At 44.5% G+C, this 24,528-nt stretch overlaps 1 protein-coding gene and 1 non-coding gene across 2 annotated transcripts in view; one reads left to right on the plus strand and one right to left on the minus strand.

Moving 5' to 3' along the window:
• The window catches only part of LOC126355904 (uncharacterized), a 578,345-nt gene that overhangs the window by 195,712 nt on the left and 358,105 nt on the right, over window positions 1-24,528 (plus strand). The window lies entirely within an intron of this gene.
• Trnal-cag (transfer RNA leucine (anticodon CAG)) lies at window positions 11,439-11,522 on the minus strand. The gene has a single exon. It is a non-coding gene; the product is annotated as a tRNA-Leu (tRNA).

Below are 24,528 nucleotides of genomic sequence, written 5' to 3' on the forward strand. Positions count from 1 at the left end.
GCAAGAGCCCGACGTGTTGGACTCTCCACATCCGACGTCGCGCACACACTGAAAATTTCGAGTGCCAAATTCATCAGACGGGTATCTTGAGTGTGCCGATTCGGTCGCAAACGGCACCGCCAGAGTCAACTGGAGACACCGTGCTGAGGGCAGGAGTGGCCGTCGCCTGTCGCGAACTGTAACAGCGGGTAGCCCGGCCAGAGTGCAACAAACCAGTCGCCACTACAGCACTGGACAACTACAGTATACCGAAGGGAAGTTGTACATATTCATTTTCTTATTGTGAGGTTTAGTGCATATCTACCGCATACAACTCGTACATAACTTTGCTGAGAGGTTTTAATGACATTACCCGCATTTGGGCTTTGAAGTGAATCAGTAGTACAAGGTGAAAATTCGTGGCAGACCGGGACTCGAACCCGGATTTCACGCTTAACGCTACGGGTCGTTTATACCGCTTTTTTAAAAAATAAATTGAGGAGGGCGGGGAGGTCAGAGTGATCAGGGGTCGTAACCCGAGGACTGGCCACAGTATACCCCTCGCCCGTCAAGGAACAGGGATGGTAAGGGGAAATGTTTTGTGGGAATTTTTAAATTTTTGTTTATTTATTTATTTACTGTTTTTAATTTATTCTTAATTTGATTACTTTATACGACAGAAAAAATAAATGTACCTAGCACCGCATCGTGCTCTGAGTAAACAAAACAATATCTCGGCACGTTCTTACACCGAGGTAATGTATATGGAAAAAACGAAAAAAAAGTGCGGCGTACATGAAGCAGAAGGGTGCGTCGCTACTCAGCTTAAGTTTCATCATCCAGTTACGTCTTCACGTATGTCGTATGTTATTCCACCGAGACTCGAACTTAGTCTTGTCAGCTCACTCAATGGGTGTCTTCTCCTACCTGTTGATGATCCAGCTGCGTGGAGGGTCGCGTAGGGCACTCCGTAAGTACTTAGAAAAATACTGTCTGTATTTTGGGTTCCGAACGATCTTGCAATGACGTTCTTATAGGTAGTTCCAAAAGTCGAATACATCTTGAGGTCCATTGTGAAATAAGTAGTGTACCGCACGCGCACGGATCCACGTGACTTAGTGCGCGGGAAATACCGTCGACACGGAAATAGTAGAAACCGAGGTGTAATGTGTTCCGGAGTCACTCGTAGAAAATACGACAAAATTTGTCACACCAAGCGCCATACGTCTTCTGCGGCGCCACATGTGAGACCGAGTTCGTCCGTGTCTGGCAACCCGCAGTCTACACATAGAGGCGATTCCGCCATGTTTACATTGTGGAGGCGTCATCGGGTGATCTGTTTACCATTGACTGTGATGTACCACGTGGATTGGACGTCTGTGTCCAATGTAACCGCTTGTATCGTCCGCCACACCACCTTCCAATTAAACTGAGGGATTTTGGTCTCCACGATTTTTGGTGGGCGCCTCTGTTGTAGGACACGATATACATCCCGCGCCCACGCCTGTTTTGTCGGTGGTACTGCGATACGGACATAGCTGCGTCCAATGTAAAAGATTCCGAAGTAGTAGAAGGGTGGGGGTATGTCATGCGTCGTTAGTGGGGGTATGAGGGAGGGTGGAGCTAAGGACTCCAGCAGCAAACCTGTCAAACTTTCCAGATAGTGGCGCCACAGCTTGATGTGTCAGCTGACATACAGGGCCACAGCTCTGTCGTGGACATGGACTAGACCAAGACCTCCCCTTTCTGGGGGAAGGATCAGTGACTCATAACTGACTTTGAAGAGCATGCCGGTACTGACGTAGGCTCCGAATGCCACTAATAGATGTCGATCCATCAGTAACGGTATTGGAAGAATACGCGCTATGTGTGGAACGCGCGATGCAAGGTAAATATTGACAAAGTGTGTCCTTTGGAGAATGTCGAGGATCCGCAGACGAAGTTTGAAGATCTCGACCCGAATTTGTTGTAATAAGCGGCGGTAGTTAAGCGCAGCAGTGAGCCGTATGTCGTCGTGAAACTCTATTCCGAGACAGTTGATAGTGCCACGAAGCTGTAGGGATTCGACACAAGCTGGGGTCATCCCGTCTCCTATGGGCATGGCGACCGATTTGGTTACGTTGAGACAGCTGCCGGAAGCCACACCGACCGCTTCGGGCATCTGAACACTCTTCCCGGCCGACCCAAATACCCTGCCTGTTATACGCTACTGACGTTGCGTCAGCTACCCCTGAAGCTCTTACTCGCAGTAACACATTGGGCGCTGTGTGCATCCGCGTTGAAACCAAGAACCTTCAGTCCTCATCACCTTATACATGGAAGCGCCAAAGAAACTGGTATAGGCATGCGTATTCAATAACAGAGATACGTAAACAGGTAGAACACGGCGCTCCGGTCGGCAAACGCCTCTATAAGGAAGCAAGTGTCTGGTGTAGTTCTTAGATCGTTTACTGCTGCTACAATGCCAGGTTATCAAGATTTAAGTGAGTTTGAACGTGGTTTTACAGACGCGCACGAGCGATGCGATACAGCATCTCCGAGGTAACGACGAAGTGGGGATTTTCTCGTGTCACCATTTCAAGAGTATATCGTCAATATCAGCAGTCAGGTGAAACATCAAATCTCCGCGATCGCTGCGGCCGGGAAAATATCCTGCGAGTACGGAGCCAACGACGACTGAAGACAATCCTTCAACGTGATATAAGTGCAAACCTTCCGCAAATTGTTGCAGATTTCAATGCTGTGCCATCAACAAGTGTCAGCGTGCGAACCATTCAACGAAACATCATCGATATGGGCTCTCGGGGCCGAAGACCCACTCGTGTACACTTGATGACTGCACGACACAAAGCTCGCCTGGGCCCGTCAACACCCACATTGGACTGTTGACGACTGGGAACACGTTGCTTGGTCGCGCGAGTCTCATTTCAAATTGTTTCCAGCCGATGGACGTATACTGGTATGGAGACAACCTCATGAATTCATGGACCTACATGTAGACAGGGAACTGTTCAAGTGGTGTGCCATCAACAAGTGTCAGCGTGCGAACCATTCAACGAAACATCATCGATATGGGCTCTTGGGGCCGAAGACCCACTCGTGTACACTTGATGACTGCACGACACAAAGCTTTACGCCTCGCCTGGGCCCGTCAACACCCACATTGGACTGTTGACGACTGGGAACACGTTGCTTGGTCGCGCGAGTCTCATTTCAAATTGTTTCCAGCCGATGGACGTATACTGGTATGGAGACAACCTCATGAATTCATGGACCTACATGTAGACAGGGAACTGTTCAAGTGGTGAAGGCTCTGTAATGGTGTGGGGCGTGTGCAGTTGGAGTGATATGAGACCCCTGATGCCTCTAGACTCGACTCTGACGAGTGACACGTACGTAAGCATCCTGTCTAATCACCAGCATCCATTCATGTCCACTGTGCATTTAGACGGACGTGGGAAATTCCAGCGGGACAAGGCGACAACCCACACGTTCATTATTTCTACAGAGTGGCTCTAGGAACACTCTTCTGAGTTTAAACACCAATCTCTCCAGACATGAAAATTGCTGAGCATATCTAGCGTGCCTTGCAACGTTCCGTTTGGAAGAGATCTCAGTCCCCTCGTTCTCTTACGGATTTGTGGACAGCCCTGCAGGATTCATGGTGTTAATTTACCCCGGCACCTCTTCAGACATTAATCGAGTCTATCCTGCGTCGTGTTGCGGCACTTCTGCGAGTTCCCGGGGGCCCTACACGATATTAGTCGGGTGTAGCAGTTTCTTTGGTTCTTAAGTGTAAATCGCAGTGACTTGTAATTATTGTTTTTGATTAAAAGTGTTTCTTCTGTTCGTCGCATTGCGTACTTTTTCTTTTACTTTATATACAGTGCTGTATTATCTGGTAACAGGTCTATCTATATTCGGTCAAAGTTTCGTCGAGCTATAACACTCGATAGTCACACAATCGAAAGTTACCTTCGTCCTTAAGTTTTGCACACCACTGTACTTTGCAACCTCAATCGAGTAAAGTCTGATATTAAATTATACTATAGTTTTAAATAAATAAGAAGGAATTTGTATACTGTACTTGAGTAATACGATTCAGCTTATCAGAACGAAGCCATCATCTCAGTAAAAGGGCTAAAGTCTCACCGACTTTCAGAAGCTGATGTATCAGAAAGATGAGTTACAGGGTCGTAAAACTACGACCCTGTTACACATCAACAGCACTCTCTGAAAACTGGATCTTAATAGATCGCCTGGTCTGAGGCGAGCTAACTTTTCGCCCTTGAGGTAACCACCTGCAAGAAATCTTTTCTTAAACTAGATCGTACAGAGTAGATGAAATGCAAGAGGAGTAATCAGGTCTAGTTTCAGCTGGTGCAGTCACGTATTTAATCGACTAGTAGGTTCATTAACAAGTTGGTCGTGTAGGAAAATGTACTCATTACCTGTATTCCGAAACCCCAGCCACGCAGACCCGGATCCTATCAGCACGCCCTGGTCTAACGTCCGTTTGTGTAGTATAGTATCCAACCTAAGATTGCATTTACGGCAGTTACCTACAGCCGTTTATGCTCACTTTTCTTTTGCGCCTAACAAATCGTAAAAAAAAACTCTGGATAAACACTTTACTGACTACTACGCCCACAGTATTCTTTCCTGTCGGTAATGCAATAGGGTACTGAACCAGATGGCAATCACAGGTTTTACTCATACAGCTGCCGGTTTCAACAGTACGCTACAACCGTCTTCAGGACCGATTTTCCAGTATAAGCAGCGTGATAACGGTGAGATGAATCTGTTCTCATGGTGGCTTCATGAAATATACAGATATGTTCAGATGTAACAGTCAGTACTGCGCAATGCTCAGTAAATGCAAAACGTAAGAAAATACATCTGGTGATTATGAAGTGCAAAATGAAGAACTACTACAGAGAATTCGCGATCATATACGTCGGTATGGAAAAGCATTACCAGGAGAAGCAACTGGCTATTTGTGTGAGATGTATCGCTGAGTTGAAAAGGAAAGTAACACTTGAGCGACTGTAGGAGCAGACGAAGTTAAAAATATGCAAAACAAATTATTGGTGACGTAGGACATGGATATGTAGGTTGAAAGCTTAGCACAATATGAGCTATGTAGAAGATAGGATTAAACTGATCAAAATATCAATGACTGAAACGTAAAAAGTGGTTTCACTTTGTAACGTTCTATCGATCATAGTGATACCGCTTCATTTATTTTTTTGCTATGTTTATTAATCCCATTGCTTCGTTATCCAAAACAGTTTGCCGTCTACAAATTGTTTTTGAAAAATTTGCTTTATACAAGTTGCATTATTTGTTGGAACAGTTTACGAAAAAAAGTACTTTTGACACTAATTACATCCAAGATTTACAAGACATACTCACAAAACAAGAACTATTAATCACACTAGGTAAAAACGTTAAATACCGTATGAATAAAAAAAGCTGACCTACAGATTATGTAAATTTCCTTTTTTCCCAATTCTTGGAATTGAGAAGATGGTGATCTGAACTGATTTTCGTAAAACAGACACAGTATAAACACACAGTACCATCCCATTTGATGCTTCAGTCTTCTACATATTCACCCCATAATCCATAGCATTTTTCTCCAATTTCTGACAGCACCTCGGTACCTGCTAGCGCAAGACACATGTGAGATATAGACGTCCCATGACTGAAAACTGCGTATTTCATTAGTGGGACTTAGTGTATTCAACCAACCACGAAATGGTTAAAGTTATAATTTAGTAATATTCACACTTCAGAGGGCAGAGGGTATTTCGCCTGTCTCACGATGTAGCTTGCAAGCAAAGTGGAATACTTTTGGCCTGAAGAATCTCAGTAATTCGAAGGAATGTTTTCTGTCGTCTACTCCAGGGGTCTTCAATGCACTGTCAAATTCTTCTGGAATCTTATATTTATTTACTTGCTCTTCCCTTTTCATAAATGTGCCTTCAAGTTCATTGCCCTTGTACAACTCTTCTCTATATTCCTCCGACCTTTCAGCTGTCCCTTCTTTGTTTAGTACTGGTTTGCCATTTGAGCTCTTGCTACGCACATGGTCATTACCTATAAACAAACACTATATTCAATTTTAAAAATCTTATAAACGAGAAAATGTCGTCAGTACTGTATTTATAATCCATGTAATACATTATTGCTATACTACACACTGATAGGATCAGTAAGTGAAGTCAAATTAAGAAGAGTTAATATGAAAGACCAGTTACAAGTTAGGAACAGATTAAACTGATGCTAATGGCAACTAACACAAATTTCCATTTTAAGATACGGCGAACTGTTAAGACATTAAGGAAACTCATTTTTAAAAAATACAGGGTGGATATTAATAAAACCGACGATCTGCAGGAACGGATTCCTTACTGGAAATGGAGGAAAAACTTTCCGATGTACATGTGTGCAGAAATGCATCGCTGCCATCGATGGCTCTGACGAATGAAGGTTCTTCTGACCACGTGTTGTGTGTTCCTCGTGTGCTGCAGGCTGTGAGATTGACGGAGCGCAATGTCAGCAGCAGAACGGTCCGGTATTAATGTCGGGAACAGGCCGGGGTGGTGGTTCTGTATGGCCAAGCAGATAGAAACGGTCGAGAGGTTGCACGGCTATACCAAATTAAGTACCCTCACAGATGACAGCCACTTCACACAACATTTGAAGTCCTTTCTGGGCGTTTGTGTGATCATGGATAGACAGACAAACGTTCAGGGACCAGGCGAACTGTGCGTACACCGGATCTGGAGGACCGAGTTCTACCGTTTCCATCTGCTTGGCTGAACAGAAACACCATCTCGGTTTCTTCCTGAGTTGAATAGCGGGCCATTCTGCTGCTTACAATAAGCTGCGTCAGTCACACAGCCTGCAACAGACAAGGAACACACAACACGTAGTCAGAGGAACTTTCATTCGTCAGAGACATCTACCGTGGAAACGATGCATTTCCAGACATATGTTCATAGGACCTTTTTTCCTCCCTTTCCAATCAGGAAGCCTTACCTGCAATTTTCCGGTTTTATTAATGTTCATCGTGTATACAGGGTTTTACTCAACGTAAAACTGTAACTGACGAATTAATCATATTCTAAAAATAGTTTTAATAAATTATACTGCAAGTAATATGTAGGACTCGTAATATCTAGTGTCATTACACGTAACACTACCTCATGTCTCATTACGACAGACACAGTGGAACATACAAGAAACTGCTTACGACGATGTACACTGCGCGATTCGTGATGCGATTCTAAGATTGGTCGCTAGATGGAAACGCCGATTAGGAAACTTGACTAAGTAGACTATCTTACGAATACGACACTCTCCTCTACCTGAAAGAATATTATACTGCAGTTAAAATAAATTACCGTAAGCAGGGGTCTTCATTGCAGTGCCTAGAGTAGGAAAGTAGAATAAAATTCTCCATCAGAATACCTAGAAGAGAATATCTCGTCGATGTCGGCAGCAGAAGCGCGCAAATTGTACCATTAGCCATCTTACTGAAGGTAAAGACCTAATTTGACGTCTGCAGTTGGCGAGAAACCACAAAATTACGTCCTTATTACTCATGTTCTTAAAACGTCCCGTTTAGTGAGTCAGCTGGAATGAGATTTTCGCCTCTTTATAGAGATGACGGCTTCTTTCCTTGCGCAACAAAAAGAAGCAAATGTGACGTGTTAACCAAATAAAGTTACATCATTGACTCGCCTTTATTTCACACTGAAGTATAATGGGGCATAACAAATAACTTGAGAGAGGTGGCACAGTGATTACAATTACCCACACGTGTCCGGTTGGAAAATTGTTCAAATCCAATTGTGAATGGCCTCCCTAAAACGCTGCAAATGAATAACTGAGTGATTTCCTCAAGAAAACCACAGTTGAACTTCCGTCTCATCTTTGTCTCACTGAGTTAGTTTGTCCATCTCTAATCATCCCCGATAATCAAGTTTCCTGCTTCCCTTGTTATAAAGAATTAGATATCTAACAGTGTGCTGTTGTTTGCTTCAGTGTATTCGGCCAGCCGGCCTGGTGCCCGAGCGGTTCGAGGCGCTTCAGTCCGGAACCCCGCGACGGCTACTGTCGCAGGTTCGAATCCTGCGTCGAGCATGGATATGTGTTATGTCCTTAGGTCAGTTAGGTTTAAGCAGTTCTAAGTTCTAGGGGATGATGACCTCAAATGTTAAGTCCCATAGTGCTCAGAGCCATTTGAACCATTGTGAATGTTACACGTACATAAATACGTCGGAAAATTTTAGCGGTCAGTAAGAGATAAAAATACAAGGAAATGTGATTTCAGAGTGTATATCTGCCTCATAGTAACAGTTATGTGAGAGACATGGATAGTTAGATATACAAATCGGTGAAACGTACGACCACGGGTACAGAGGCTTTCAGTATAGGTGGCAAGACAAATTTCATCGACAAAACATAAATATCTTCTGTACACTTCTGGTAAGCGGCACATATAGTATCGAATCTATAACTTAATATCTTAGTGCAAAAGGCTGAAGAATGTAAGAAGTTATACCTATGTCTCTATTGTAAACTAAGAGTTCACAATTATAGAACATCATAACATGAAACAGGCATCGGAAATCGAGTGCAGGGAAAACAAACGTCTTAGGTCTCATAGATAATCGATGTCCATACAGGAAATAATTAACATAAAATAATAATATATTGAAGGTACGTACGGAAAGACATAGGTGTTCGTTCTTTCGCGCGCTGTACGGGATAACAGAGAATTGTGAAGGTGGTTCGATGAACCCTCTGCCAGGCACTTAAATGTGATTTGCAGAGTATCCATGTAGACGTAGATACCCAATAGATCATCACACCGCAAGGCCTTGACTTGGCGCTGTATATCTTGTGCAAATCCCCTCACTGTGATGGCGCTCCCCTTGTCTGAGAGGAACCAAAGTGTGCCCATCATTTTCAAACAAACAGGACCTGGATTCTTCCGAAAACACTACCTGACGTCATTCCTGGCCCCAGTGACGTCGTTCCATACACCATTGACGTCTAGCACGTTTCTATAAATTCGTCAAAGGTAGGCAGAGAAGGCAAGTAACTCATGTCTTACAAAACTGCTACTGACTTCCAGCGCTGAAAGTGTACGATGTGTTACTCTGTTGCACTGCTGCGTCAGAGCCACGGAGCACGCAGCTCTGTTCTGCAGTGCCATTTGGATGAGGAGTTGATCTTCACGGGGAGTGGTCTGGGTGGTGTGACCTGACTCGTCAGGTCGTGTTAAATGGCATTCCTGTTCCACTGCCGAAACACTTCGTCCCACACGAGCAGCTGTTACCCAGATGGATGCTTCACATTCTCTCATGCCAATAATGCGCACCCTTTCAAACTCACTGATTTGATGACACGGTTCGCGTATACGACTGCGACGCCTCCTGCACGCCTGTTGAAGTCACGCTGATCCATTCGCTTTATAACGACAACGAGAACTGCAGACACATTGTACCGGTAGATGGCGTTGCACCGCGATATTGATGTTGACCTTGAACCCGCTAACCGACGTGCTTCAAATGCTAATCATTTCTGCAGAACATACAAAGGTACATGTCCTATGAATATAGGCGTCCTATCTCCAGTCGTTCAAGGTGTTCACGGCCTTCTGAACAGCATTTGTAGAAACTGAGTGCTGTTTACAGCAGATTCCTGCTCGTCACACAGCTTTTTAACTAACTCTTCTGCTCGTCATGCTGCTACCAGATCGACTTGCGTTGTAGTTAGGAATCGGAACCGCGGAAGTATATCATTAAAATCTTTGGCTACGGGCGGTTGGGTCCACTCGACGAAAAGTCTGTAGCCCATGTAATAGTTGAAAATAATTTACTATTGTGGGATAACCTTACCTCAACATTATAGTAATCACTTCGCTCAGTGTGTGCTTAGGAAATGCCTTTCATTTGCAAAAGGGCTTGTGTAAACGTGAGTTCTCCAAGACAGTATTCACGATTAGGTTTCCTACATCGTTGTTTAAGTCGTATTAAACTACATCAGATAATGGCTGCGCAGCTACTGATTGGTCAGCATTATCAGCTCAAAGTATAGCAAAATGAAGATTAAATTCACTTGTGCTCCTTCACATCTAACTCTTCTAAGTGGTATGTCATATCACTACTATTCAGGTACTCTTTGCGTAGGGCATTTAATTGCTAAGTGCGGTAATGCGGCCAACCTATGTTTAGGCCAGATAAGATCTGAAGAGTTCTTTGTCTCTAAGACAAGTGTTTTGATTTTGATCGGCTGTACTTAACGCAACCATTTCAAAATTACTTCACAGCCGAAATTTTCCGGTAACGGAAGTAAGATAGAGAGGTGTTTTAATCCAGCCGATGGCAGCCAGTGCGGATATGTGATACAAGACAGACAAACTTCTGTAGTCAACTAGACAAACTTCAGACAAGCTTCGGTAGTTGTGGTCTTCAGTCCGAAGACTGATTTGATGCAGTTCTCCCCCCAAGTCTGTTCTGTGCAGGCTTATTCATCTCTGCAAACTACTGCAGCCTACAGCCATTTCAAACCTGCACACTGTATTCTCGTCTTGGTCTGCCTCGACAGTTTTTACCCTCTACACTTCCCTCGTTTACCAAACTGAAGACACCTTGATGGCTCAGATTGTGTCCTACCAACTGATGCCTTTTATAATTATGCTACAGATATCTCTTCTTTACAACTCGAGACACTAGCTCTCTGTTATTTATGCTATCCGTTCATCTAAGCTTCAGCATTCTTGTGTAGAAACATATGTCGAAAGCTTGTATTCTCTTTTGTCTGAAATTTTCATCGATAAAGAGTGACTTCCTTGCTGGCACTTACATTTGGAAAACTTTAATCTTTACTATCTAACTTTCTCTATCATTACTTTTAGAAAGAGAGATGCTGTACCATGTGGAAAATGTTGTAAAACTAATCAGAAAATGGAGACATTAACGTAAGAAACAAAAAATGGCACCACTACATTATAGACAGCTCCTAAGTAATTCTCAAAAACGGAAATTACTAACGAAAATACTGTACTGCATGATAAATAGTTGATACATAAAATCGATAATAATAAAGAAATGAGGCAAGACAAACCAATTAATTTTTTGACGACGTAAAAAAGATTACATTCAGCTCATGATTATATCATTGGTAATATTTTTTGTTATATCGAATTTTATTTGTTATGTTGACTACTAAGATCATTGGTGAATGTAATTGTGGGAGTAGAGTAAATAGAGCATAACACCACAACAGCTGATTTTATCTTCAATGTCTGTGAGAGAGCAAAATAAACATTGCCAGAGTCTGAAGCGTTTAGTTGTTTGAATGACATCACAGTGCTGCGAGTCGAATCATTTTAGTCTTTAGTAAGCACAATGTAACGTGACTACGCAGTTAAAAACTTTTGTCAGAAGTGGGATTCGAACCCACGCCCACAGAAGTGGACTGCGACCTGAACGCAGCGCCTTAGACCGCTCGGCCATCCTGACTATATGGTGTATTGGGGACGGATGTGAAACACTTAGCTATGACTTTTACTTCTTAGACTAACAGTGAATTCGTCTAATTTTGCCAATAGCAGCTCGTCGACCTACTTTATTCGAGGACAGCGCATTTCCAATGTCTCTATTTCGCGCGACAGCTGCTTCTTGAATTACGTAACTGTCATCGTTGCTGCAGAGCAACTGCGGGTTTCTGCTTAGACTTACTGTCTCGTCTTCTTTCGGTCGCTCGCGGACGCAAACTATGCGTGGATCAGTTTGCTAACGAGGGGGCAGCTGGGTGTGCGGTGCGTGGGCTCGCAGCGTGACTCACCGCCTCCGCTATGCCGTTCTGACGAGGAGGCCGCGCCTGCTCCCCGTCTACGGTTTCGCCCAGATTTATGATATACGCGGAGCTTAGCCGGAAATGAAAACGACGGAAGTTGGAGCTATACATTGATAAGTGTTCAGAACAAAAATAGCCCTTCTGGCGGGTGTCGAGCGGATCATGAACCATTTGTGTTAGCGTAGTTTGCACGCAGCGGTTGTTGTATCTGGGTGCAGTCTGCATGCGAAAACTTTTTCTTCTTTTACTTTCGGTTTCTACGCAGCTTACACTGCAAGTCACCCAGAATAATGCTCAATATATTGTTTGATTAATATTCTCATGGAACCCGTCAAAAGGAAAGGCAGAGGAAAACCTGGATTACATATTACTTTCAGCAAGGGATTGCAAAGAGTACACCAGAATTAAGTACGTAAAATTACTTCGTTATTTTACAGTTGATGATTTACATGCGCTTTTATGATATTAATAATGACAACCGGGAAAGCAGTAATTTTCTCGGCGTCTTGCACGTGTTATAAACGGCGTATTATCACAGCTGCACAGTTGTTGTAAAGTTTCAATTGAAAAATAAACTTGGTTTATACACATACGACGTCCTCTCTTGTTGCACAGTTTGGCAGCAAGCTATAGATAAAGCATCAGTCGGCCTAGTACTGCCTAGGATAGGGTAGCCGGTGATGTACAATGGAATGTGATTTGATGCGGTCTTCTCGACATGTGATTTCTCTTTCGATAAGAGCAATTTTAAAGCTCTTTGATCAAATTCTGTACCGGTACCTGCTTTTAAAAACGGACATCGTAAGGTTGTATTAGTTGCTGAGGGCTGCTGGATCATCAAAATGAAAATAACGCAATCCGAAGTTACTCGCTCTTTAATTACGATTCCCTCTTGGAAAGGTATTTCCAGTCCTCATAGACGATTAAGTACAGTTCTTTCTTGGAATTTATTGATGTATTTGCAGTTCCGAATTTTCCTTAGCCTTTACTTTTCGTTCCTTTGATGGTAATGCAGTTTGTGTGTGTATGTGTGTAAGTAAACATTTGACCATCTAGACCTCCGAATTCATTATGAGTATCGGCGGTTCCCTTGTGAGCGAAACATCGGCTCGAATAGCGGAGCTATGTTATTCCACTGACGTCGTAACTCATAGCGTGTAATGAGCTACGTGACAGAGGAGCAACGCACAATGGTCAAGATGCTACTCGCCACTTGCCCTGTTTCAAACACAGCTACTCCCACGCCCCTGTCAAGTAGTCTGAAAAGAGCCGGTAACAGCACTCGCAGGATTTATTGACGCAGTTATGTCTTACCGAACATGTTCCAGAAAATCTTTTGCATTCCTTACCTGTATCTCCTCTTTTTATATTCTCACTTATTGCTGCTTATTTCCTCCAAAACAAATTCAAACTTTCTTAACGTCTAAAACATAATTATGTGGTTATAACGACGGCGACATTATCACTTTTGAGACGAGTGAGTTAGTGATACGGAAGAAACGTTTAAAAATGTAAATGAGAGGAAAGGCTCGGGCCTAAGTACAAAGTATTATCTGGGAATTCCGCAGTTCTTCGAGTAGCACTGGTGTAGAGTTTGAATGAAGTGATTAAAACAAAGTGCAGTGGAACAGTACAGAAACTTGAGCCGGACGACGCATGGACAAGGTACAGTACATCATTTTCGGTGTTTTCGCACTTCAGTATTCCAGTAGCAAATCTCACTCTACTGACTCTGATCACGTTATCCAGAACTCCGACACGTCAATGTATCTGTTGTGTGTAGACATGTAGCAGGCTGATACAATGTACGCTATTTAAACTACGATCTCAAAGACATTCACTTGCAGAGGTAAAATTTGCACAAATTGTTTAACGGCGTTACAAGTATCCAAGTTGGCAGAAGCAATAACAGAAGTAACGTCTTGCTCTGTTGAATTGACAATTGTTCATCCATCAGAATAATGTCCTCGGTTCAGTCATTCGTAGTTCTGAAGGGTGTCTCAAAAAGAACGGCAGATTTAAAGCTACTATAAATCGAATTTACTTATATGAAATAAGTAAACAAAACACAACATTCTCTTCAGGAGAAGTTGAGGTGTAAACGTTAGAAATAATATCGAGCATATTTAACCTTCTCCTACCGTTATTAGACATGCCATTGTTCGGTCCATCAAATTAGGCATCACCTGCTCCCACGTTTCCCCATCGCCTTCGTGGAGGTCACATCGAATTTCTTTTCTCAGTTCCAACTTATTACGGAGTTTGTTCTTATAAACTCGTGATTGAGTGTACCTTCATAAGAAAAAGTCATTGGCGGGTTTGTCCTAAACGTAATGAGAGTAGTCTGTCCGGAAACTTATCACTTCTCCTGAAGTGTGGCACATTACGCCATCTTTCTGGAGCCGTACATTCTCGATCATTTGATCCAAACAGAGGCAAAGGAAAGCAGTATCTCCCGATAACGAACTCCAGTCACCATGACAGCCATTTCGTGTTCATCTTCAAAAGAGTAAGAATGAGTCTAAGCCCTGGCTCCAAATCCCACACCAAACCGTACAGCTCTGAGCATGCGCGTCTTTTTCGTGAATTATTCTTGGTTTCTCTGGTCCTCATATCCGGAAATTATGCTTGTTCACAAGGACGAGAACGATATTCTTTGTGCAACCATGGCTTGCTGGTACCTTTTTCAGGATCCATCGCGCGAATTGCCGTCGTTTTCCATGACCCGCTGGCTTAAGTTCCTGTGCTGCTCTGTACGCACGTTCGTGCAAATTTTTAATTAAGATTCTCTGCACTTTTTCTGGACACATTCACATTTCTTGAGCACGACGGCGGCAAGTTTTCCGCAGAGTCACAGTAACAGAAGCAGGCACAGCAACAACATTTGCCCCACTGCGGCCATTTCGAGGGCGTCCGGGACCTTTGATATTTTTTTATATGAATGTGTGGTGTTTCCAGTCATTCGTATAAGTGATTCGCCTCGATGGGCAATGAATCCACCGTCTTCAATGTGGATGCGCCATTACATTGGACCTCCTGCGGGAATCTCGAGGTAGCGAGCGCGGAGGACACAGGCGGGTACTGTGGACGTGTGGTGCTGGGTCGACGTGTGGGTCGGTCGGGATGCGTGAGCGGATAGCCTGAGCAGTTGTGATAAACACTGTCCGGATCACGCACCTGCCTAGTAAGCAGCAGGCCCTGTCTGGCACACGTTTTCAGTCGTCACCGCTGACTCTGCATAAAGTCCCCATGAAGCTGACACCAACAGATCCTTCCCTTCCCTTCCCCCTCCCCCTCCCCACCCCCTCTTCACCTTCAACTAACTTTCGATATCTACTGTTCTGTTGACCAGTTGCCAGCCGGTGTGGCCGAGCGGTTCTAGGCGCTTCAGTCTGGAACTGCGCGACCGCTACGGTCGCAGGTTCGAATCCTTCCTCGGGCATGGATGTGTGTGATGTCCTTAGGTTAGTTAGGCTTACGTAGTTCTAAGTTCTAGGCGACTGATGACCTCAGATGTTAAGTCCCATAGTGCTCAGAGCCATTTGAACCAGGTTTTTTTTCATATTTCTTGATTAACCTACGAAGAGTGGATACATATGTTGTATTGCTATTTCCGACAATAGTGCAGAGTTCCCGAACAATTTCCTAGAAGCTTTCACTAGTCTTGTAATAAGTTTTTTACTGTCAGCAACCGCTGTTCTGTACTGTATCTCTCCATGCCGATACTCTAGAAACACTGACCTGGAAAGAAAGCACAGTATCAAAACTTAACCTCAATTATCACTGATAACAAAACATGCAAAAACCATGTTGCCAGACAGTAAATGAAAATAATGAGCCGGCCGCGGTGGCCGAGCGGTTCTAGGCGCTTCAGTCCGGAACCGCGTGACTGCTACGGTCGTAGGTTCGAATTCTGCCTCGGGCATGGATGTGTGTGAGTTATTAGGTTAGTTAGGTGTGAGTAGTTCTAAGTCTAGGGGACTGATGACCCCAGATGTTAAGTCCCGTAGCGCTTAGAGCTATTTGAACCATTTTTGAGTTAATTTCTGCCTTTTATGTAAGCAAAGAAATTACTTCTGATGCAAGTACAGTTTACGTGGACAAAAATTTAAAAAAATGTATGTAATTCTTCTTATTTTGTACTCAGTACTACGTTCTTCATCCCTACCAAAGGCGAGAGTTTCCTGTTAGTATTGATAAGTGCGAAAGTTGTTTATGAATAATTGAAACACGTTTTGTATAATCTCGATGAATTATTGGTGCAACGTTAGATATGTTTTTGATTTGCGTTTTTTCAACATTACCTTTTTTGAGCAAATTGCGTTTTCTAACGCTATGTAATAAATCTGTTTTCTTTTTCCCCTGTGTTTCACATTACAAATCCACAATTTGAGAATAAAACCATGATTAAAAATAAACAATTTCAAACTTCCTGGTAAATTAAAACTGTGTGCCGGACCGAGACTCGAACTCAGGACCTTTGCCTTTCGCGGGCAAGCGCTACCCAAGCATGACTCACGCCCCCTCCTCACAGCTTTAATTCCGCCAGTACCTCGTCTCATACCTTACAAACTTACTCTCCTGCGAACCATGCAGAACTAGCACTCCTGAAAGAAAGGATACTGCGGAGACATGTCTTAGCCACAGCCTGGAGTTTGTTTCTTTCAAGAGTGCTAGTTCTGCATGGTTTGCAGGAGAGCTTCTGTAAAGTTTGGAAGGTAGGAGACGAGGTACTGGCGGAATTAAAGCTGTGAGGAGGGGGCGTAAGTCGTGCTTGGGTAGCTCAGTCGGTAGAGCGCTTGCCAGCGAAAGGCAAAGGTCCCGAGTTCGAGTCTCGGTCCGGCACACAGTTTTAATCTGCCAGGAAGTTTCATATCAGCGCTCACTCCGCTGTAGAGTGAAAATCTCATTCTAGTTACAATTTCAACTTTGTTGTGTTGTGGTCTTCCCTCGGGCATGGGTGGGTGTTTGTCTTTAGGATAATGTAGGTTAAGTGGTGTGTAAGCTTAGGCACTGATGACCTTAGCAGTTAAGTCCCATTAGATTTCACGCAAATTTGAACATTTTTGAACTTTGTTGTAAACACTGTTTATTTGTAAGTAACAGACAGGCGGATAGATACACGGAACCAAAGTGTTCCGTACGCTATGTGGCGCATTATATATCCTAAGTCACTTTCTAGACGATTGACCGCTTCCAGTTTCTAGGAGAATCTAGTAAGGCACTGATCTCACGCATACAAAGTCGATTTAAATGAGGTAACGCCTGGCAGGTATGCAACACAACTAACGTACAGGTTACGCGGTTGCGACGGTAACAGACCGAGGCTACACGGGAGCTACCGTAGTCTACGCGTATTACGGTAGTCTACGGTACTTTGACAACTCTAGCAGTAACCAGACGTACGGTACGCTTAATGAAAGCGAACACGTGCACAGTGGTCAGCAGCTGGCACAGCCGTAACGCCCAGAGAGCCACACTAGCTGCCAGTGAGAGGTAGTGCTCCTGGGAGGCATTGTGAGCCGCTGCGGTAGCGCGTGGCAGTGAGAGGGGCCGCGCGCCACCGGACAGCCGGCTCTGCTGGCAGCGAGCAGCGCGCACGCCCGGCGCAGGCGAAGCGCGCCGCCTTGAACCCGTCACGTCACGGTTAGGCAACGCTCTCCAGTCGTTTAGTCTGAGCGCCACAGTGTAGCACTCCATCCGTACCCCGTCACAAAGGACGATCCGTGAGTGTAATACTAACACCACTGCAAAGATGAGCGACGTAGATACCGGTGTCAGTGGCGACGAGAAACAGCTCACATCGTACTGTTTCTGACGAGTCCGCATTTACTCTGCGAAGTACCGTTGTGTCAGGTGGTTCTAAATCAGTCACCTGCTCACTCTGAAGATGACCGTAAGGTTAAGAATGAAGTACTCTTGTCCCGGGTGCATTCCGATGGTGCATTATATCCGTGAAGAAAACTTCGTGAAAGAGATCACAATAGTTCACAAGAAGTGTAGTACAAGTTATCCACGAAACTACTGTCCAGTACCTTTGACATCGGAATGTTGTACAATCCTGCAGCAAATCCTGAGCTCAAACGTAACAAGATGTCTCGAACGCCACAACGTCCTCTATTCCAACCAGAGTTGTTGTTGTTGTTGTTGTGGTCTTCAGTCCTGAGACTGGTTTGATGCAGCTCTCCATGCTAATCTATCCTGTGCAATCTCCTTCATCTCCTACTGCAACTTACATCCTTCTGAATCTGCTTAGTGTATTCATCTCTTGTTCTCCCTCTACGATTTTTACCCTCCACGCTGCCCTCCAATGCTAAATTTGTGATCACCAACCAGAGTAGTACATTCAAATCTACACTACTGAAGAGCCAAAGAAACTGGTACACCTACCTCATGTAGCGTAGGGCCTCAGCGAGCACGCAGAACTGCCGCAACACAACGTGGCATGGACTCGACTAATGTCTGAAATAGTGCTGGAGGGAACTGACGCCATGAAACCTGCAAAGTCGTCCATAATCCATAAGAGTACGAGGGGGTGGAGAACTCTTATGAACATCATATGCTCAATAATGTTCATGTCTGGGGAATTTCGTGGCCACCGAAAGTTTTTAAACTCAGAAGAGTGCTCCTGGAGCCACTCCGTAGAAATGCTAGACGTGTGGCGTGTCGCATTGTCCTGTTGGAATTTCCCAAGTCTGTCGGAATGCACAATGCACATGAATGGATGCAGGTGATCAGACAATATGCTTACATAGGTGTAGCCTGTCAGCGTTGTATCTACACTCCTGGAAATTGAAATAAGAACACCGTGAATTCATTTTCCCAGGAAGGGGAAACTTTATTGACACATTCCTGGGGTCAGACACATCACATGATCACACTGACAGGCACATAGACACAGGCAACAGAGCATGCACAATGTCGGCACTAGTACAGTGTATATCCACCTTTCGCAGCAATGCAGGCTGCTATTCTCCCATGGAGACGATCGTAGAGATGCTCGATGTAGTCCTGTGGAACGGCTTGCCATGCCATTTCCACCTGGCGCCTCAGTTGGACCAGCGTTCGTGCTGGACGTGCAGACCGCGTGAGACGACGCTTCATCCAGTCACAAACGTGCTCAATGGGGGACAGATCCGGAGATCTTGCTGGCCAGGGTAGTTGACTTACACCTTCTAGAGCACATTGGGTGGCACGGGATACATGCGGACGTGCATTGCCCTGTTGGATAGCAAGTTCCCTTGCCGGTCTAGGAATGGTAGAACAATGGGTTCGATGACGGTTTGGATGTACCGTGCACTATTCAGTGTCCCCTCGACGATCACCAGAGGTGTACGGACAGTGTAGGAGATCGCTTCCCACACCATGATGCCGGGTGTTGGCCCTGTGTGCCTCGGTCGTATGCAGTCCTGATTATGGCGCTCACCTGCACGGCGCCAAACACGCATACGACCATCATTGGCACCAAGGCAGAAGCGACTCTCATCGCTGAAGACGACACGTCTCCATTCGTCCCTCCATTCACGCCTGTCGCGACACCACTGGAGGCTGGCTGCACGATGTTGGGGCGTGAGTGGAAGACGGCCTAACGGTGTGCGGGACCGTAACCCAGCATCATGGAGACGGTTGCGAATGGTCCTCGCCGATACCCCAGGAGCAACAGTGTCCCTAATTTGCTGGGAAGTAGCGGTGCGGTCGCCTACGGCACTGCGTAGGATCCTACGGTCTTGGCGTGCATCCGTGCGTCGCTACGGTCCGGTCCCAGGTCGACGGGCACGTGCACCTTCCGCCGACCACTGGCGACAACATCGATGTATTGTGGAGACCTCACGCCCCACGTGTTGAGCAATTCGGCGGTACGTCCACCCGGCCTCCCGCATGCCCGCTATACGCCCTCGCTCAAAGTCCGTCAACTGCACATACGGTTCACGTCCACGCTGTCGCGGCATGCTACCAGTGTTAAACACTGCGATGGAGCTCTGTATGCCACGGCATACTGGCTGACACTGACGGCGGCGGTGCACAAATGCTGCGCAGCTAGCGCCATTCGACGGCCAACACCGCTGTTCCTGGTGTGTCCGCTGTGCCGTGCGTGTGATCATTGCTTGTACAGCCCTCTCGCAGTGTCCGGAGCAAGTATGGTGGGTCTGACACACCGGTGTCAATGTGTTCTTTTTTCCATTTCTAGGAGTGTAGATGTATCAGGAGTTCCATATCACTCCAAATTCACACGCCCCACACTATTAAAGACCCTCCACCAGCCTGAACATCCGCTGCTGACATGCAGGGTCCATGGATTCATGAGGTTGTCTCCATACCTGTATACGTCCATTCGATCGATACAATTTGAAACGAGACTCGTTCGACTAGGCAATACGTTTCCAGTCAGCAACAACCCAGTTTCGGTGTTGGCGTAAAACTTTGTGTCGTGCAGGCATCACGGGTACACCAGTGAGTCCTCCGCTCCGACAGCTCGTAGCGCTGACATTTCGTTGAATGGTTCGCACGCTCACACTTGTTGATGACCCAGCATTGAAATGTGCAGAAATTTGCGGAAGGGTTGCACTTCTGTTACGTTGAACGATTTTCTTCAGTCATCGTTGGTTTCGTTTTTACAGGATCTTTTTCCGGCCGCAGCGATGTCACAGGTTTGATGTTTTACTGAATTCCTGATACATTTCACTCGTGAAATGGTAATACGAGATAATCGCTACTTCATCGCTACCTCGGAAATGCTGTGGCCCATCGTTCGTGCGCCAGCACCACGTTCAGACTCACTTAAATCTTGATAACCTGCCACTGTAGCAGCAGTAACCGATCTGACAACTGGGCTAGACACTTGTTGTCTTATATAGGCGTTGTCGACCGCAGCGCCGTATTCTGCCTGTTTATATATCGCTGTATTTAAATACGTTTGCGTGCACCAGTTTCTTTGGCGCTTCAGTGTAAATTCTCACTTGATACCCTGAAAGCAATACGTCAAAGCAATAAGGTGCTTCCATTATGTGTCACCTTTCAAAACGTATTTTACTCATTACCTCATAAACACTTATTATGAATAATACGATCGTGTTGGATATCGAACGAAATTTTGGACTGGATGAGGATTTATTCGTAGGGAGGACGCAGCTCGTTACTGTGGGTGGAATCATCGACAGATGTATAGGAGCAACTTCAAGGATCCCCCAGGCAAATATGTAGGGTTCCATGTTGCTGATGCTGTGTATTAATGACTTTGCAGACAAGATTAAGAACAACCTCAGACTTTTCCCAGATTATGCAGTTATCTATAACGATGTACTATTTCCAAAAGATTTTTACTTGCTATTGTCTGGTTGGTTGCAAAAATAGGCATCGGGCATTCATAAGTAGCCATGTTTTAGAGAGCGAACTTATTCCCAAGGTATATGCGCCGATAACTAAAGTGGTGACCGTGAGTCTACGACGCATGCCCTATCTCTTCTCCCACACTTATCTACAATTCATTACCTTCCAAAATATTCAAATAACAATGAAGAAGTTGTAATATCTAAACATTTTATACGACACAATAAATTTACTCCTCTTTAAATGCAAGTATCTCGTCTCTAGTCGATTCTGAGCGCAGTGACACTACAATTATACTCACTCATCCGTCAAAAGCTTGTATGAGTTTACCAGTTCCTATCCTTTACTGCGCGAACGCAGTTGTTTAACAATTTCTCACGTATACAATTAATTCTCAGATTCACAATTCTGAGTTTAGTCACATAGATACGCGTCCCACTTGCATGATGACTCCTACGTGACTTTCTGTAATCTATCCACGAAATACTTTGCCTTTATAAGCGAGCTCTCGGGAGCTGCACATGCCGTGCAAGGATACTTCGGCGCGACTGACTCCCTCCTTCGCGCCAGGCTATCTCCAGACGCCTGTCTGTCTCTTTTAGAACTATGGGGTATCCTCGTCTGTGGTGCCGCCGCTCCGTAGTAAAGAAACTGAACGGTATATTCGATCCTTCAAGTATACGATCGATACCTGCGGCCTTACATGTTTTACAAAATGAAAAATTCCGATTTTCACAAAACGCAGGAAAGTATAATCGCATGATTACAGTCTTAGTGATACAATAACGCAAATGAATCAGTCAATACGTAAAAATACCGGTGTGTAAGAGATTGTGGTGACATGAAATGGTACGATCACACAGGTTAGACAATAGATACAGCAGGTGGCTGTCTTCTGTTCATTGGTGGTACTGGCAAAGTGCAGTCAGCCTGCAAAGGAAACTGCGTACAGAACGTTTGTGCGACCCATTCTATAATAGTGATCAGGTGAGTGGGTTCCATACCAAAAATGACTAAATTGTGATATTGATTGTGTACAGTGGACGGCAGCACGGACTACCGAAGGTTTGATTCACCCAGGGATTGGTTCATGGAGATGATGAAAAACATGGGTTTTAAGACGCTTAAATATAGACGTCCACTATAGCGTTAAATCCTATTTAAAACTGCAAGAATCAGGGTTAACAAGTCAAGCTAAACCGGTCGAAAATAGCGGTCATGTGTGTCTGAGGTGAGCTTTCTTCTTTGAATGTGTGTCCGTTTCCTTCTGTTTTCTGAAGAAAGTGTAGGCCACAATTTAAGTACGTAAGTCTTTTCGCTGTGTCTGTCTGAAACTTAACGTGTCACCTTTGCGGTGAATAGCAATCCGTCCATTCTCCTTTTCATAATTTTTGATACTCCAACCTGGACTTTACATTGGTTCAGAATCAATATTGACGAGTATAGGGATATTCTAAAACCGCCCAATACGTCACTGGTGTAAGAACCGCGAAGAAATGATTAGAGCACTTACATTAGCAACAGAGACACTTAGCTAGTTTTCTTCCTAAACAGCACACACTTCTGCAACGAGATGAATCTCAAACATGGCACACAGCGGACTATCCTCTGCCAACCAGTTCCCACTAGTTTCCACAATGTTAAAGGAAGTGTCTGTGTATATTCCACAGATCAGTGTCCCTAGACGGCTAACGAAGTGCGTGCCACAGAACATCAACATTCCACCTTTTTCAACAATATTTTGACTGTTTTGTTATACCCCATTACTGTTTCCTTTACAGTTTCAACCTTTCAACCTCAGATCACTTACATCCAACTTCAACAATTATTTGTTAGATACATTCCAACTTCGTTTTGCTCTACAGTTATCGCTCTTCACAGCACCCTCTTTTACTTTGGAAGTTGTTCTGTGGTGAGTTTGTTAACACATACTCAAAAATAAATGTTGTTGTTGTGGCCTTCAGTCCTCAGACTGGTTTGATGCAGCTCTCCATGCGACTCTATCCTGTGCAAGCTTCTGCATCTTCTACAACCTACTGCAACCTACATCCTTCTGAATCTGCTTAGTATATTCATCTATTGGTCTCCCTCTACGATTTTTACCCTCCACGCTGCCCTACCATACCAAATTGGTGATCCCATAATGCCTCAGAACATGGTCTACCAACCGATCCCTTCTTCTAGTCAAGGTGTTCCACACACTCCTCTTCTTCCTAATTCTGTTCAATACCTCCTCATTACTTATTTGATCTACCCATCTAATCTTCAGCATACTTCTGTGGCACCACATTTCGAAAGCTTCTATTCTCTTCTTGTCCAAACTATTTATCGTCCATGTTTCACTTCCATATATGGCTACACTCCATACAAATACTTTTAGAGACGACTTCTGGCACTTAAATGTATACTCTATGTTAACAAATTTCTCTTCTTCCGAAACGCTTTCCTTGCCATTGCCAATCTACATTTTATATCCTCTCTACTTCTACCATCATCAGTTATTTTGCTCCCCAAATAACAAAGCTCCTTTACTACTATAAGCGTCTCATTTCCTAATCTAATTTCCTCAGCATCACCAGACTTAATTCGACTACATTCCATTATCCTCGTTTTACTTTTGTTCATCTTATATCCTCCTTTCAAGACACTGTCCATTCCTTTCAACTGCTCTTCCAAGGCCTTTTGCTGTCTCTGACGGAGGTCGTGCGGTAGCGTTCTTGCTTCCCGCGCCCGAGTTCCCGGGTTCGATTCCCAGCGGGATTCCCTTTCATGCGCCTCAACTCTTGTAACTGCCGTCTGGTTTCTGTACAAATTGTAAGTAGCCTTTCCCTCCCTGTATTTTACCCCTACCACCCTCAGAATTTGAAAGAGAGTATTCCAGTCAACATTGTCAAAAGCTTTCTCGAAGTCTAGACATGTTAGAAACGTAGGTTTGCCTTTCCTTAATCCATTCGCTTAGATAAGTCGTAGGGTCAGTATTGCCTCACGTGTTCCAATATTTCTACGGAATCCAGACTGATCTTTCCCGAGGACGGCTTCTACCAGTTTTTCCATTCGTCTGTAAAGAACTCACGTTAGCATTTTGCAGCCGTGACTTATTAAACTGACAGTTAGATAATTTTCACATCTGTCAACACCTGCTGTCTTTGGGGCTGGAATTATTATATTCTTCTTGAAGTGTGAGGGTATTTCGCCTGTCTCATACATCTTGCTCACCAGATGGTAGAGCTTTGTCAGGACTGGCTCTCCCAAGGCAGTCAGCAGTTCTAATGGAATGTTGTCTACTCCCGGGCCTTGTTTCGACTCAGGTCTTCCAGTGCTCTGTCATACTCTTAACGCACT

This window comes from Schistocerca gregaria, chromosome 3, assembly GCF_023897955.1.
Source record: "Schistocerca gregaria isolate iqSchGreg1 chromosome 3, iqSchGreg1.2, whole genome shotgun sequence".
In the NCBI taxonomy this organism is placed as follows: Eukaryota; Metazoa; Arthropoda; class Insecta; order Orthoptera; family Acrididae; genus Schistocerca; species Schistocerca gregaria.